Source organism: Schistocerca serialis, chromosome 3 (assembly GCF_023864345.2).
Source record: "Schistocerca serialis cubense isolate TAMUIC-IGC-003099 chromosome 3, iqSchSeri2.2, whole genome shotgun sequence".
In the NCBI taxonomy this organism is placed as follows: domain Eukaryota; kingdom Metazoa; phylum Arthropoda; class Insecta; order Orthoptera; family Acrididae; genus Schistocerca; species Schistocerca serialis.
Genome location: NC_064640.1, coordinates 336,843,545 through 336,860,502, shown reverse-complemented (window position 1 = coordinate 336,860,502; position 16,958 = coordinate 336,843,545). Strand labels below are relative to the sequence as shown.

The following is a 16,958-nucleotide window of genomic DNA, read 5'->3' as shown; positions in this document are numbered from 1 at the left end:
ATTATAGTGCATCTTGAAATCGTAGGAAGAATGGGCCCTCCCCCCAGATCACCATCATACTCACCAAAGGTGATCATCTGGGGTAGTACTGAACGGCGATTCATCACTGAATACAATGAAGTGCATTCACAGTAGTTTATGTTTCCAGGTCACTGAACCATTGCCGGCCGGTGTGGCCAAGCGGTTAAAGGCGCTACAGTCTGGAACCGCGTGACCGCTACGGTCGCAGGTTCGAATCTTGCCTCGGGCATGGATGTGTGTGATGTCCTTAGGTTAGTTAGGTTTAAGTAGTTCTACGTTCTAGGGGACTGATGACCTTAGAAGTTAAGTCCCATAGTGCTCAGAGCCATTTGAGCCACTGAACCATTCCAAACGCAGCTGTTTGTGGTGTTAACGGCAGCCTACAAAAAGAACGATAGTTCTCTAGTTCAGCTGCTGCCAGTCTCCGACCGTTGCTGCGTGTTGCAAGGATTTCTTTAGGTTGTTCTCGAATGGCAGACACAGGTGTGAAGGGGTTGCGATGTGCTTGGTGCACAATACCGTGACCCTCCCTTCTAGTTGTCAGACGTGGTCGACGGTTATCTTGACTTCGAGTGTGCTGGTCCTCATGCTCCAATGCAGTCCAACATCTGACCACTGTCACCTCTGAATTCCACAAAAATCTCATTATCGCACAGTTCGACCTCGTGGCTAAATAGAGACCCTTAATGAGGCCACTTTCAAATACTGTCAGGTGTGGATAACGCGGTCTCATACCTAAATGCATTATTTTCGTGACGTTCAAGTGATCACTCAAACGATGCTGTTTATGCATCTTATACACTATGTGATCAAATGTATCCGGACACCTGGCTGAAAATTGCTTACAAGTTCGTGGTGCCCTCCATCGGTAATGCTGGCATTCACTATGGTGTTGGCTAACCCTTAGCCTTGATGACAGCTTCCACTCTCGCAGGCATACGTTCAATCACATGCTGGAAGGTTTCTTGGGGAACGGCAGCCCATTCTTCATGGAGTGCTGCACTGAGGAGAGGTACCGATGTCGGTCGGTGAAGCCTGGCACGAAGTTTGGCGTTCCAAAACATCCCGGAGGTGTTCTATACGATTCAGGTCAGGACTCTGTGCAGGCCAGTCCATTGCAGGGATGTTATTGTCGTGTAACCACTCCGCCACAGGCCGTGCATTATGAACAGGTGCGCGATCGTCTTGAAAGATGCAATCGCCATCTCCGAACTGCTCTTCAACAGTGGAAAGCAAGAAGTTGCTTAAAATATCAGTGTAGTCAAAACAAGCGATGCAAGCCCCCTACATGAAAAACACGACCATACCATAATACCACCGCCACCGTATTTTACTTTTGGCACTACACACACTGGCAGATGACGTTCACTGGGCATTCGCCATACGCACACTGTGCCATCGGATCACCACATTTTGTACCGTGATTCGTCGGTCCACACAACATTTTCTCACTGTTCAATCGCCCAGTGTTTACGCTCCTTATACGAAGCGAGGCGTCGTTTTGCATTTAGCAGCGTTATGTGTGGCTTATAAGCAGCCGCTCGACCATGAAATCCAAGTTTTCTCACCTCCCGCCTAACCATTATAGTACGTGCAGTAGATTCCGATGCAGTTTGGAATTCCTGTGTGGTGGTCTGGGTAGACGTCTGCCTATTTGTGGTGTGCGTACTGTAAGACCTTCGGTACACAAACCATCAGATTATCTGACTTGTCGCTCTAACGAAGTAGGCGATTGTCAGCAATATGTCTCGTGGTCTTATCGTGGCGTGTTTATCTTCTGCCGTTAGGTCAGACGATAGAAATGCCACTTGCACGCTTAGAGTAGCAGATTGACATTGACCAACTTTAAATAGAACTTGATTAATTTTCACACACATTTATTAAAATAATAAAAATCATAAACCTTACTTAACTTGATTCTGGATGCTATTTACAGTTGACAATCAGAAGTTCCTTTGGTCTTGGAACGTTAATCTTATTCTCACATATCTCTGATACTTGGCAAAGTGTCTATACATTTCTCTTCATGGCCATGTACAGGAATATGATAATCTTATAAGGCGCAGACTGAAACTTGACTACAGACTGATGCAGAATAGTGCAGACTGACTAATCGGAGGTCTGTACACTCGTTATAATACCTCGAGCGTTCAGGTATCACTGCGCGAGTGTGATCCGCGAGGAGAAAAGGTTTTACGTTACCAGCAATCTCATTGGCAGCGTGACATATTAATACGCGGATCGGCGGAAGCAGAATTTGGTCTGTCTCTAAGGCAGCACCATCTCGTAGTGCGGAGGCGGACGAGCGCTGCGCCTGCGCTGTTGTGGTTAGCGAGGCGCGCTGTAGTGGGAAAGTTGTGTACGCACTGAGTATGCGGAACTATGTACACAACACTATTATACATTACGACCCTCTTCAACTATCGGTGGTCTCTGTCAGTCAACAGACGAGGTCAGCCTGTACGATTTTGTGCTGTACGTGTCCCCTCAGGTTTCCGCTTCACTATCACATCGGAAACAGTGGACCTAGGGATGTTTAGAAGTATGGAAATATCGCGTACAGACGTATGTCACGAGTGACACCCAACCACCTGACTACTTTCGAAGTCCGTGAGTTCTGCGGAGCGTCCCGTTCTGCTCTCTCACGATGTCTAATGAGTACTGAGGTCGCTGATATAAGAGTTCCTCGGAGTAGGTGGCAGCACAATGCACTTAATATGAAAAACGTATGTTTTTGGGGGTGTCCGGATACTTTTGATCAGTGTATATCTTACCAAACCTAGCAACAACAGAATACACGAACACCACCACTGAACTTTGGTAGCCTGTTTACTGACAAGCTAATAAATAAGTCCTTGGAATAATCAGGACTTGTAGTGGGAGGAGAAACAACAAAAACTATTAATTACACTGATGATATGATAGTGCTAGCAGAAACGCAGGAAGAGCTCCAGGTAATGATGGAGAATACTGTTAGTGTGGGTGTAGTATTTGGAATGAAACTGAACGTTGTCAAGACCAGTGATAAGAATTGATAAAGAAGATGACAGGTTTAATATACCACTCAGTGGAATGGTATTAGAACAGGATGGGTCGTTCCAGGATTTGGTAATTTTTATAACTTCGAACGGAAGCTGTACAGAGGACGTGAGACACAGAACACCCATGGGAATGAGAACTTTAGGGAGAGTGAAAGGTTTGCTGCCAGTTGGGGTACGTAAATTCTGTCCCGGGAAGGAAACGGGTGGCGACAGGGAGGATATCTGGCCACCCACTACCACCAACATTGCCAAATCTCCGGGGGTGAAGGTCATGGTTGTCTGTACCAATGTATTTAATGGATGTTAGTTAGTAATTTGCATGGATTAGATAAAAAGACACAACTATCACTATTTCATATAAATCTACTAACAATAAGCTCAAAATACGTACATTTACACATAGAATATATCTGTGTCGTCGCAAATTTTCAAGGCTGGTGGGAAAATGTATCAGTTTGAGTAGGAAAACTTGGTCTAGAAACGACTAGATCGAAAATTATAAATCGAAACGTCGTGCGAAACATCTAGCAGTCGAAAAGATGGACCTTTGCATCGCTGTTTATAAACTATAAACCGTCCGAACAAGCTTCGTAAGACCCAACGGTACCGACCGATCTCTGTGTCATTCTCAGCCTATAGGCGTCGCTCGATACTTATATGGAGGGGCATGTGGTCAGCACACCGCTATCCTGGCCGTTGTCAGTTTGCGAGAGCTCAGTCGCTACTTCTCAATCAAGGAGCTCCTCAATTTGCCGCACAAGGGCTGAGTGCATCCCGCATCCCTGTCCCCAACAGCGATCGGTAGGCTGGACGGTTCCCATCCAAGTACTAGACCAAGTCCGACAGTATTTAACTTTGGTGATCTGACGGGAACCGGTGTTAGCACGGGGGCTAGACCGTTGGCTCCTCGTTATTTGTAAGACTGAACAATTTTATTAGCCATGTAAATAGTTTTCCCTCGTCGACATATAGCTTTCACAATAGAAACTTATATTCCATGGCCATGTCCATCAGGAGAACCGACCCCATGTGATTTCCTCTCCTAACGTAATACTGAAATAACTTTTACGATTTTCCAGTGTTGTTAAGAAGAACAATGTGTGTGCAAAGGAAAAGTGCATAGTTCCCCTTAACAATACAAGTACTGAAATATCGTATTTGTCCACCGATACCGGGCAGCGGCTTTCAGATGAAATGTCGCCTTCTGTGTGGGTATTACATAATGTGTGTACAAGTACAGGCTGCGACGCAGGAAAGGATGAGGCTTTTTGTAGAGATTTTTACCATCCTCGCGATCTGAGCGGTTCAGCCAGATCCCCATTCCCTGTAACATAAACAGTTCGACCGACGCACCACACAGTGGTCGCAGAAGCATGTCTAGAGCCTCTTCTTATAGAGGACTGGTGGCGCTCACCAGTCCTCTGCTCAGAAAACCAGGGCACCAAGCCCGCACCCAGAAGACGAATATTGAGCTGCCTGAGGCGCTCGCCATTGAGAACGACCCAGAAGGCAGGAGTGACTCTGTCATAAATGTCATGGACGTGGAGAGCAGTAACAGTTACAGAAATGTGTGAGAACCAGAAGTGTCGAACCGAGTACACAAGAGATAGCAGCCATACGTCAGGAGGTACATCTACATCCACATTTACATGATTGCTCTACAATTAACAGTTAAGTGCCTGGCAGAGAGTTCGTCTAACGACCTTTAAGCTACTCGTTTACCGTTCCACTCACGAACAGCGGGAGGGAAAAACGAACCCCAATTCGTGTATCATATCCGTGGAATACTCTCTCTTATTTCGTAATAATTAAAAACGAGCTGCGCTACTTTGAAATTTTTCGATGCCCTCCGTTAATCCAGCCTGATGTGGATCACACAGCAGTACTCCAGAAGATGACGGACAAGCGTATTGTGATTTATCGTGTAACAGAAATTTAGCGGATTCGTTTTAGTACTCATGACTTCACGGTTTTTATGATTTAGAGTCAACTGCTACTTTTTGCTCCATACAGATATCTTGTCTAAATCATTTTTCAATTAGTTTTAATCATCTGATGACTCCACACGACTGTAAATGACAGCGTCATCTGCAAACAGTCAAAGAATCTAAGTGAGCTTCTCAAATTGTCTCCTAAATCGTTTATGTAGATCAGGAACAACAGAGGGCATATGATACTTCCTTGGACAGCGCCAGATATTACTTCTGTTTTACTCGATGACTTTCCGTCAGTTATTGCGAACTGTGGCCTTTGTGACTGGAAATCAAGAATCCATTCATACAACTGAGATAATTCTCCAAAGGCACACAATTTCATTAGAAGTCGCTTGTAAGGTCTTACGGAATTCTAAAAATATGGACTAGCCGACGGTAATGCGCATGAAGCTCGACGGTTGTATGTGGAATGGTACCCATCAAGACGCCACCCACACCCGCAAACGTTTATAGCAATTCACCGGCGACTTAGCCAAACAGCATCGTTTGCGGGATATCATGGTGATGCTGGAAGACCTCGAACACTCCGGAATGCTGCATCTCGAGAGACTGTTCTCGAGCGCTTCAAGGAAGCACCTACGACAAGTACTCGAGCGGTTGGACACGACTTGGGGGTCACTCATCAGTTAGCCTGGTAGGCTTTGAGGGATGACGGCCAGCATCCATTTACCTTCCACCCTGTCCAAGACCTAAATCCTGTGGCGGACTATGAACACAGGCTAGGGTTTTGCTGGTGGTTTGCCAATCAGAGCGCGTGGCGCCAAGTTTCCGTAGTTTTAAAATGGTGCGTTGTCGATCCACACGACATAAGTAATTTTGGTTCCTACTGGCATCAGATATCCATCGTTAAAATTTCGTGACACAATTTTTCTCCACCCTGTATTGTACTTCTGCAAAGAAAGCAGACGATAGTTCGACGACTATTATGCCGCGGGTCGTCAAGCGTCACAACAATGCTGGTCTCGCCAGTCAACAGCAGACGATTATAACCGACCAGAGGGCCGAAGCTCACCGCCGTACCATGGACGACGACGCACCCCAACACGCCGCAGCAGTTCCCCGTCGCCGTACAGAGTTAATTGCTGCTGATCTACCTGCCGAATTTAGGAAAACCAAACGAAGCGAACATCTATGGAAGTTTAGTGCCCGCATATGAAAATCCTCTGTGAGTGAGAGTTAGCAAAATGCCAGGATATCTTATCGACGTCATCAACGACGGCGAACCAGTCCAGGCGCTCTTCGAATCAGGTACTTCTATTTGAGTAATTTCGAAAACTTATCATCGCCAGCTAAAGAAGACTCTTTCGTGACACGAGAGCAGCAAACAGGAAATACGTGAGGCTACAGGAACGTGTATTACAGCCCTTCGAATTCGTCGTTTTAACGGAATGTAGTCGTGGTGTTATTCTCGTGTGAGACTAGAGGACATCACAAGCAGACTGTGCAAGGTCAGTGCTCCAGACTGACGAAGCTATTCCAACAACCGCACATAACTAAGATGGGTTTGGGCGGTTGTTTGCCGTTGAAGACGATGTAATCCCGTAATCGCCAGCCTACAATGCGCAACACAATTAAAGGAACACTTTTTCAAAACGCCGTTATTGTCTCCCATCGCAACGCAGAAGACCGAAAAGAATGGAAGTCGTGGCGCCCTACGCTGTCACTATTCACACAAAGTGACGCTTGAAAGAGAAAGATATTGATACATGCGAAAAGCAGGCCAGATCTCACACGTTCCCATGAGCTGTAAGGTGTGTTAATGACGTCACATTGGCACCAAATTTCCCCACATTTCTCACTCATACCACTTTGTATATGTCACTCGTTGCGAAGGTTGTCACACCCCCTCTTAAACAACTTCACCCTTTCTTTCGACGCCTCAGCGGTGGAGTTCATAATCGTGACACGCAGTCGTCATATCACGCCTTGTCCTTATGGATGGCTGAGGAAAACGTTACAGGCACACCAGCACTCATAATCGACACGAAAAGGCATTACGGGGTGGCTTAAAGGGTGTCGATGAAACCACCACTTTCTTTGGGTCTTTAAAATATCCCATACATTTCACAGTGGAAAACGACAGCTTGCAGTGTGATGAACCACAGGACAACAACTTTGACAACCTTTGACACTGCTGACACACTTTGGACGCTTAAGCTCTTGCCTACGGACATCGTGAGCCAGCAACCCCACTTAACGCGATCGAAACCCTTTGCAGTGCAGCACAATGGCAGGTTTTGCTCTGGTGTACAGGTTGGAACCACTAGGGTCCATTCAACACTATTCTAAGAAATCTGAACGTGATTCCAAGCAGCAAAGGATGCTTATGCTTCTTCAGTCCTTGTGTTTCACTCCCTTCTGTGGCGTGATCACTGATATGTGCGCCATTGACATACGTGTGAATAAAATGGAAAGACGTCCCTCTCTGTCTTGCAGTTCGGCAACACCATTTCTGCTACCAGCCCGCATTTTTAAAGCACTTTACATATGTATCTGTACAGACACAAAAGTTAATAAGAGGCAGAGGCGTCTGCAGGCAGGCAACCCCCTGACATCCCTCAGATACCATATGCCTGCTAGGAGGCACAAGAGTAGCAGAATAGTGTGCCTGCAGATGCCCAGGTTTCACATTACAGTTTGTCTGTGTACAGAAAAATTTGTAAAGTGTTCAGAAAAGGCAGGCAGGTGGCATGTGGTTGTAGCCGAAACAGGGGCTCTCAGAGGGGCACTTTTCCTTTTTATCCACGCATGTATCAATGTCGCACATTTCAGTGATCATGCCAAAGGAGGAGGCAGAGCAGGAGGGCTAGTAAAGCGTTAAAACTCTTTGCTGTTTCGGATCACGTTGAAATTTTGTCGTCATCTCGCTGTTTGAAACGTTGCCAAGCCGAAGGGTGACGTCTCAGGAAGCCACGATTTTACGCCACTCTAGAAGAAGGTTGCAGCATTTAAGCCAAATATCAGACTTTTACGTTTCAATAAATGACAATGACGGCGTTCCGAAAAAGTAATACTCTAATTGCGTTGCACAGTATACATCCACATTTAAACTTTGAGGCTTTTGTCGATTGCAAAAAGCTACTCAGGCTGACAGAAGAAATCTACATTCCAGTGACAGTCATTGTGCATTGACAAGGAGGACAGTAGATCATTGTCATGAGTAGTCACAACTCATTCCGAATGGTACGTGTGCAGGGACAGTCGAACCAGTCAAGAAAGGGCAGTTCATTGTCATGGACAAAGAATCATGTTCCACTGTCATTACAGACAACAGGTGGGTAGATGCTACTCTCGAACTGCCAATGGCTGCGAAACAACATCGGCGAGTGAAAGGTATTCTGCATCAACTTTCGGATGATTTCAAATCTGGAGTGGAGAAAGACAGACAAGCAGCCCTTGATGAGACATTGCACGAACACTGTGGATAATCCAACTACCAGACAGCTCTCATACAGCGAGTCTACAGCTGAACGACGGATAATTTGGGAGGAAATGGTGAAGATACTGTAGGATGACACCACTGATATTTTAGAGAATCGTTGGTCCTCTTCTGTGGTCCTTTTGATGAAGAAGGACGGTAGATGGCGTTTCTGCATCGACTACCAATGACTGAAAAATATCATGAAGGAAGATGATTACCTGCTACAGCACACTGACAACCTCGTAGACTGCTAGAAAGCAGCTAAGTATTTCCCAACTATGGACATGCAGGCAGGCTACTACTTTCTGTGAAAAGACTGTCTTCATAATTACTGAAATCCTCTGTGAGTTCAAGGCCACGCCGTTTGGACTGTTTAACTCTCCAGCTACATTCGAACATGTGATGGGCCACCTGCTCTGACACTTTAAATGGATGATGTGTCTTTGGTATCCAGATAAAATTATCACCTTCTCTAAGACATTTGAGGAATATCTAAGCTGTCTGACAACCATGCTGAAACGTGTTCAGGCAGCAGGTTTCTACCTGAAGCCGAAAGAGTGCTTTCGTCTTCCAAGGAATAAGAATCTTGGAACAGCTAATGGATGACGATGGAGTCCATCCCAATCCAGAGAAAAAAACAGCTTTCAGATTTTCGAATCCTCAGCACATACGTGATGTGAGTAGTTTTCTTGGAATGTGTTTGCACTACCAGCGACTGATCAGGGATTTCTGTACCAAGACACATCCCTTCAAAGAACCAAAGAAGGGAAGTACCAGATTTTCGCCCGCATCTCGTGGTCGTGCGGTAGCGTTCTCGCTTCCCACGCCCGGGTTCCCGGGTTCGATTCCCGGCGGGGTCAGGGATTTTCTCTGCCTCGTGATGGCTGGGTGTTGTGTGCTGTCCTTAGGTTAGTTAGGTTTAAGTAGTTCTAAGTTCTAGGGGACTGATGACCATAGATGTTAAGTCCCATAGTGCTCAGAGCCATTTGAGCCATTTTGAACCAGATTTTCCTGGAACAAGAAAAGGAGGCTCTAACATCTTCTCCAGATGAAGCACTGTATAACGAGAATGCCGAGACAGAACGTCACACTAACGCTAATGGATTTGCGCTACGATATTTCCAGTACAAATTGAGGAAGGTGCTGGGAAGATGATGACCTATGCTTTAAGAGTACTCTCAAAGTCGAACTACTCTAGAACCGGGAATGAGTGCCTTGCAGTTGTTTCAGCCTTGAACATATTCCAGAGTATTTATTTGGCAAATCATTCACCATTGTGACTCATCACCATTCTCCATGCTGGCAGACTACCTGAAAGAGACGTCTGGTCGACTGGCGAAATAGACATGGATCCTTCAGGAGTACGATGTCAAAATGGTGTACAAGAACAGACGCAATCGCAAGGACGCTGACTGCCATTCAGGGAATCCTTTGGTGGAACACAACAGCGTGGACTAACTATTACAAGGATCCCTTGACCCGGTCGCTGTGGCCGAGCGGTTCTCGGCGCTTCAGTCCGGAACAGCGCGACTGCTATGATCGCAAGTTCGAATCCTGCCTCAGGCATGGATGTGTGTGATGTCTTTCGGTTAGTTAGGTTTAAGTAGTTCTAGGTTCTAGGGGACTGATGACTTCAGATATTAAGTCCCATAATGCTCAGAGCCATTTGAACCATTTTTTGAACCCCCTAAGTGCTAGGTCACAAAACGCCAATTATGTTTACCGTATTCGACGCCTCGAGTGTTTCCTGCTTCAAAACTGCTACAAATTCGTCGTGCAATAGACCGCGCCGCTCGAACTGTCAACACAACTGGCATTGCTAAGAGCATCTTACGATTTCCACATCATTGGCAACGGGCTATACACAATGCTGGTGACTACTTTGAAGGTCAGTAAAACTTTGAAACACGTATCTATTTGATACGAGCCGCAAATAAATAGTTACCCCTATTAAAGTTCCAACCCTCGTATCTAGAGCAATAGCTGCCGAGTTTGACATTTCGTCAAAAAGGAACGCAAGGAATGTCACATAGTGAGAACGAAGTGGCAAATTAAATATCAGCGTTTCTGCAAGATGAGTCAGTGGTCTGTGTGGTGCCGTACACGTTCGACTGTGCGAACAAAGTAGATGAAAATTTCAATAATGAGACATGTGTTTATCAAATGAAAGTGATACTGAAACAGGTGTCAAGCCATGTACTTCATCATTATTGTCGAGCAGGGAGCTACAAATGCAGTCTCCAAAAATGGCTCCTATCACTATGGGACTTAACATCTGTGGCCATCAGTCCCCTAGAACTTAGAACTACTTAAACCTAACTAACCTAAGGACATCACACACATCCATGTCCGAGGCAGGATTCGAACCTGCGACCGTAGCGGTCACGCGGTTCCAGAGTGAAGCGCCTAGAACCACACGGCCACACCGGCCGGCAATGCCGTCTCCAGAGAAAAGTAGTACAGGATAATCATTTTCCAAGGAGCGGGTTCCAAACATAACTATGCACACGGAAGATCATCCTCAGCATAGTAAAAAAATAATTTTGAACATATTTCAAATAGGTCAGCAGCAGTTTGATCTCGTAGTGCATAAGGAAAACTACGGGTATACAAGGGAGGAAAAGGCTCACTGGTTACAAAAACTAATGTTTGCACGTTTCAAAGATGCTGGATACAATTAGAGGACGTGCATGATAGTCACCTACTACGTTATGCATATCAAATTGCACACGACATTTGTTATAGTGATTTAAAGGGAAGCAGTGGATAGTTGTGTAACTTCAAAGAGTACTAGATGGTTCAAACGGCTCTAAGTACTATTGGACTTAACATCTGAGGTCATCAGTCCCCTACTACTTAAACCTAACTAACCTAAGGACATCACACACATCCATGCCCGATACAGGATCGAATCTGTGACCGTAGCAAAAAGTGCTAGAGAACAGAAAGTCGTAAGATAACGAAATTTAAAACAAAGCGTGAACTTTACGATACCTAGAAGACTATGGAATCGGCCCGAAAATTTGTAGATGAGATAAACAAACTTATCCCAACATTTTGTAAGAAATTTGTTTTCAATTCCCACCAATAGGGATTTGAAGAGGAAATGCAAATGAAAGGAACCCTGGAACTTAGAGGTATCAAGAGAGTTGTATCAAGATCAACTAACATCAATGTCTTAACGCATTCGTATACAATTATGCCTAGTGTTAAGCTGGATGTTAAATTGGCTGGAAATTTATTTATTGCACTGCGAGAAGTTGGAAGTGTTTGTCCCCTACTATGTCTCTTGCGAGTGATCTTGCAAGAGAAATAAGGAATATTTACGTCACAGCAAGCAAGAGTGGGAAAATGGGCGTAAGAGTACAACGACTGTGGTATGAGCCCTGCTTGTGGCCAATAGCTGGTCAAAACAACTTCCTTTTTCTTGATTTCTGGTCTTCGTACAATAACCATACGCCTTTAGAGTAAACTGTCACTCCTGGAAAGTGTGTGACATTGCAGTTAATACCAGCTGGAACCACTGGACAAATTCACTTCTGTATGTTTGGTTTTTCAGAGCTTATAATCATATTATGGCACTATCTGCAGCTACGCCTTAAAGGATAAACAGTTTGACGATAAGCTCCACGACAGACTGTTTCTATTCGGCTGCATGCCATCACATTCCATTATTTCCTATCACCCTGATACAGCACTATGATTCTGCATCATTCTTTAAGAGTGGATAACTAGCAGATCGTCCAGCACTTTTTGTAACTTTCAAGGAGTTCGCCTTTGATGTTGATGGTGCGAACCTTTCTGATCACTGGGGTGCGCCATTTTTCACTCGGTGTTCATGGTGCAAGTTAATGGTTTGTTTTGAACATTTCTTGACTGTCGACGATGTCCATTTTCTGTCACCCTCCTGATGCAATGGTGAGTCATTAGCATCTAATATTTTTCTTGTTATAATTGTTAGCACAACATTTACAAATGAGCTTTACTAAAGACTGAACTTGATACTTCGCACTCAAGGGGTTCCTTTTCACTCACTGCTGCGTGGAATGACATTTATGTTGAACAGAGGAAAGATCCAACATTGTTGAAAGCAATAGAAACCTTGAACAATGAGGAACCAATGAACGGAGGATTCCACCTAAGAAACAGAACATTGAATATGAGGAACTAAGATACGATGGCGCGAATATGGTTGCTCTTCATTCCGGTTCATCTGCGGCCATCGATACTGATGTATTTCTACGACACTCCATCATCTAGAAATACGAGGTTCCTCAAGATTCTAGAGCAGACGCAGGCAGCACTGGTGACGTCTCTACTGATCGACTAGACTATGTGAGCTACTATAAGGAATTCCAAAGACAGAATCGTGCGCCGCAGTTACCTCCGGTGCATCTGATAATAATCCGGCCTATAGCAGCGCCGTTGAACACATAGAATTGGAATCGACATCTTGGGGAGGTTCCCGAAATCGACAACTGGGAGTTGATGGACAACAGACTGCACTGACTGCCTCACTGGCTATGCAGTTACCAAAGCTGTGCAGACTGCTAAAGCTCCGGACATTGCCAAGTTCCTCTTGCAAGGCATATTTCTGAAGCAAAGAGTACCCCATGTGATGATCTTTGACAATGGAAATCCTCTCCAGCCGAAACTACTCAGAGGAAATTTCACGTTACCACATCACTCACATGATGACAACTACCTACTATCCACAGACGAATAGAATCACACAGCGCTTTATTAATACGTTGGCAGATATTATCTAATTGTACGTTGATGTAGAACAGAGACACTGGGACACAATACCGCCCGTCGTGACATTTGCATACACCATACCGAAGCGAAGCACTACGGACTTCATACGGTGCTTTGTGCTCCACAGTCGCTGAGTCGAAACGACAGTGCATACTTTGTTTCCGTTTCTACCAGAAGATACTCAGAATGACTACGTTAAGGACCTCATCGCCAGGACCACTGAAGCAAGGCAGCTGCCTCGTATATGGACCCTGGTCGCCCAGGAAAAAGACCAAGAGCCCTATAACGCCAAGCACCGGACAGTGAGGTAAAGCCCGGGGTAAATGGTATGGATTTTAGCGCCTGTGCGGAAAGTAAAACTATCATAAAGTTTCCAGAATGAGATTTTCACTCTGCAGTGGAGTGTGCGCTGATATGAAACTTCCTGGCAGATTAAAACTGTGTGCCCGACCGAGACTCGAACTCGGGACCTTTGCCTTTCGGGGGCAAGTGCTCTACCAACTGAGCTACCGAAGCACGATTCACGCCCAGTACCGGGCCGCAAATATGTTTTGTAAAATTTATTCATTGAAATAACTAGCTACGTCTGTCTTACCCGTATCAATCGCTTCTACTACTGAGGAGTTTTCTCGGTATGGTCTCTCTGCGGAGCAGCTTGCTTGTAAGTAGGCTGTTTATGTTTTCTCTATGTAAGTAGGCTGTTTAGGTTTTTTATTAGTAACGCCACCTCTAGGCTGTGCTGTGGGCAGTCTGTGGCTGCTTTGCATTGTTGTAATACTCGCCATTGTAGTGTTAGGCAGCTGGCTGTGAACAGCGCGTAGCGTTGCGCAGTTGGAGGTGAGCCGCCAGCAGTGGTGGATGTGGGGAGAGAGATGGCGGAACTTTGCAATTTGTCATGAACTGATATATATATTATGACTTGTGATGATATTAAGGTAAATACATTGTTTGCTCTCTATTAATATCTTTCATTTGCTAACTACCCCTATCAGTAGTTAGTGCCTTCAGTAGTTTGAATCTTTTATTTAGCTGGCTGTAGTGGCGCTCGCTGTATTGCAGTAGCTTGAGCAGCGAAGATTTTTGTGAGGTAAGTGATTTGTGAAAGGTATAGTTTAATGTTTGTCAGGGCCATTCTTTAGTAGGGAGTTTTGAAAGTCAGATTGCGTTGCGCTAAAAATATTGTGTGTCAGGTTAAGCACAGTCGTGTAGAATTGTTCAAAAGGGGACGTTTCATATGTCGACCCTTAGCCTAGGATACCTCACTGGAATCTTCTGATTTTTCTTGTAGTTTGTGTATTTAGTGTAGCTTTTGTTTATTGCTAGCGCGTAATTGTAGAGAGAATTTCCTTTGTAGTTGCAGTCTTTCATTGTTGTATAGTAAAACAGTTGTGGCATGCATGTAGATTTGCACCAAGTATTTCGCAGCTGCGCTTGCAATTAACTAGATATTATTTTCAGTGCTATGTTAATGTGTTCTCTTATTTTTGATCTTCAAATTGTGTTTTTCTGTGTTGTCGTGTGAAATACTGTGACAATAATGGCGTGTGAAAAACGTAACACTAGGCTCCAAACTAAACTGAGAAATAATAGTGATGACGAGCGTAGCTTATCAGCGCCGCCGAGTAATGAATTTACTAATGTTCAAAGTAGTAATTTGGTAACTGTGCACAGGGAAATGGAGCGGGCGTCAAACAATGGCGTGGACAGTGAAACAATTAGTGAAGAGGGAAGCATTATCGATCGACCGGTCGGCAATAGCTCGCCTCAGGAAGCCGAAATGACACGACACGATCTCGCAAATACTGTAGATTCAGGTTTTGGATCCTCACCGTTTTCTCAAATGAGTCAAGACACGTTTTCCGCTTGTCAAAATGTGAATGTTGCCGGTGCAAATTCACTGCCGAAAAGCACTGAGGAACATGTTTCAGACACCAGTGCATTGTTATTACAGTTAATGCAACAAATGAGACAAAGGCTACAAAAGTTAGACACAACGCTTGAACAAAATCAGAAACAAACACAGCAACAGTTACACACAATGGAACAAAATCAGAGACAAACACAGCAGAATCTTAAAAAGTTAGACACAGTGGAACAAAATCTTAAAAAGTTAGACTCATTGGAGCAAACTCTTGAACGAACACGTGAGGATTTAACTGCTGAGTTACATCACATTGAATCGAAATGTCAAAAAGTCTGTAATGACGTAAAAACACAAATTTGTGAGCATTTCCAACCTATTTTTTCGCGGCATGAAAATGCACTGCAGAATCACGAAGCAGCCATAAAAGAACTGCAAACTATTGTTCATGAAAATCACAACACCTTGCAAGCTAAAATTGACGCAGTTGCATCTACCGATTCGGTTACGCAACTTGCAAAAAGTCAAGAAAACTTAAAGGACACAGTAGATTCGATTTCAACACAAATGGACACTCTGAAACTTGGTTCAGAAAAACACACTGAGGAAATGTGTTCATTATCAGAGAAAGTAGTTGAACTTTCGGATCAGCTAAATAATTTATCTACGAAGGTAGATGATAATCTGAATGACGCAAAACCGGTAGTCTTTAATGACACAGAACAGAGCGAACAAATTAGGAAACTGAAACAAAATCTGAATCAAATTGATACGCAACACCAAAGAGAAATCCGGGAAGTACAAGATCAGCTAACACAGGTAATACAAGAATTACGTATTTCAGAGGACACTCGCGCTCCAACACGGGAAGAGGGACTTAGAAACACGGAAAAGCTGCAAAATAATAACACAGGGCATTTCGGAAGTAATGAAAGAAATTGGGAATGTGCACCGAATTTTGAGATGGAACGGCCGACACGACCTAACAATGACCGATATGCGACTCGCCGACATGATGATTTTGACTATAAGCTGTTCATTACTACACGTAAATTCAAAACATTTAAGAATTCTGGCAACGACATTCATCCACAAGCATGGCTCCATCAATTCTCTCATTGTTTTCCTCCCAACTGGTCATTAAAGCACAGATTAGAATTTATGTGTGGCTACTTAGAGAATGAACCAGCTGTAAGAATGCGATCGGTCATTCACGATTGTCACAGTGAAGGAGATTTTTATCATGCCTTCCTCTCAGCGTATTGGTCTCAAGCTACACAAGACCGTGTAAAACATAACATCATAATGATGAAACACTTCGAACAATCTGAATTTTCCAGTCTTGTGAAATATTTTGAAGACATGTTGCACAAGAATCAGTACCTGTCAAACCCATACAGCCCCTCAGAACTCATCCGCATTTGCTTAATCAAATTACCTGAACATTTACGACATATTATTTTGGCAGGACGTTGCAAAGACGACATTGAAGCTTTTCAGGGACTGTTACAAGAACTGGAAAGTGACACTGACAATCGCGGAACACAGGAGCACAACAATTACAGATCACATCAGTCGCAATTCCGCGATGAAAGAAGTAATAACTGGACACGACAAGGCTATTCTCACAACACAAATCGTGACCAAAATAGACACCACCCGTATGACAACCGTTGGCAGAGTAGTAATAACTACAGGGAAAGATCACCTCTCCGTGGTAATGACTATCACAGAGACAATCAGAGAAACAGACAATATGGGAACCAAAATAAATATTATCAGGGGAGACAGAATAACTTTAGACGCAACGGTCCAGCGCGCAGTTACGATTCAGGGAGAAATTCTCCACCACTTAACCGACA

The 16,958-nt window shown here is 44.4% G+C and overlaps 1 non-coding gene across 1 annotated transcript; it reads right to left on the bottom strand.

Annotated features, from left to right (window-relative positions):
• Window positions 1-13,677: 13,677 nt before the first annotated feature.
• Trnas-cga (transfer RNA serine (anticodon CGA)) lies at window positions 13,678-13,752 on the bottom strand. Its single transcript has one exon. It is a non-coding gene; the product is annotated as a tRNA-Ser (tRNA).
• Between the last annotated feature and the right edge of the window lie 3,206 nt (window positions 13,753-16,958).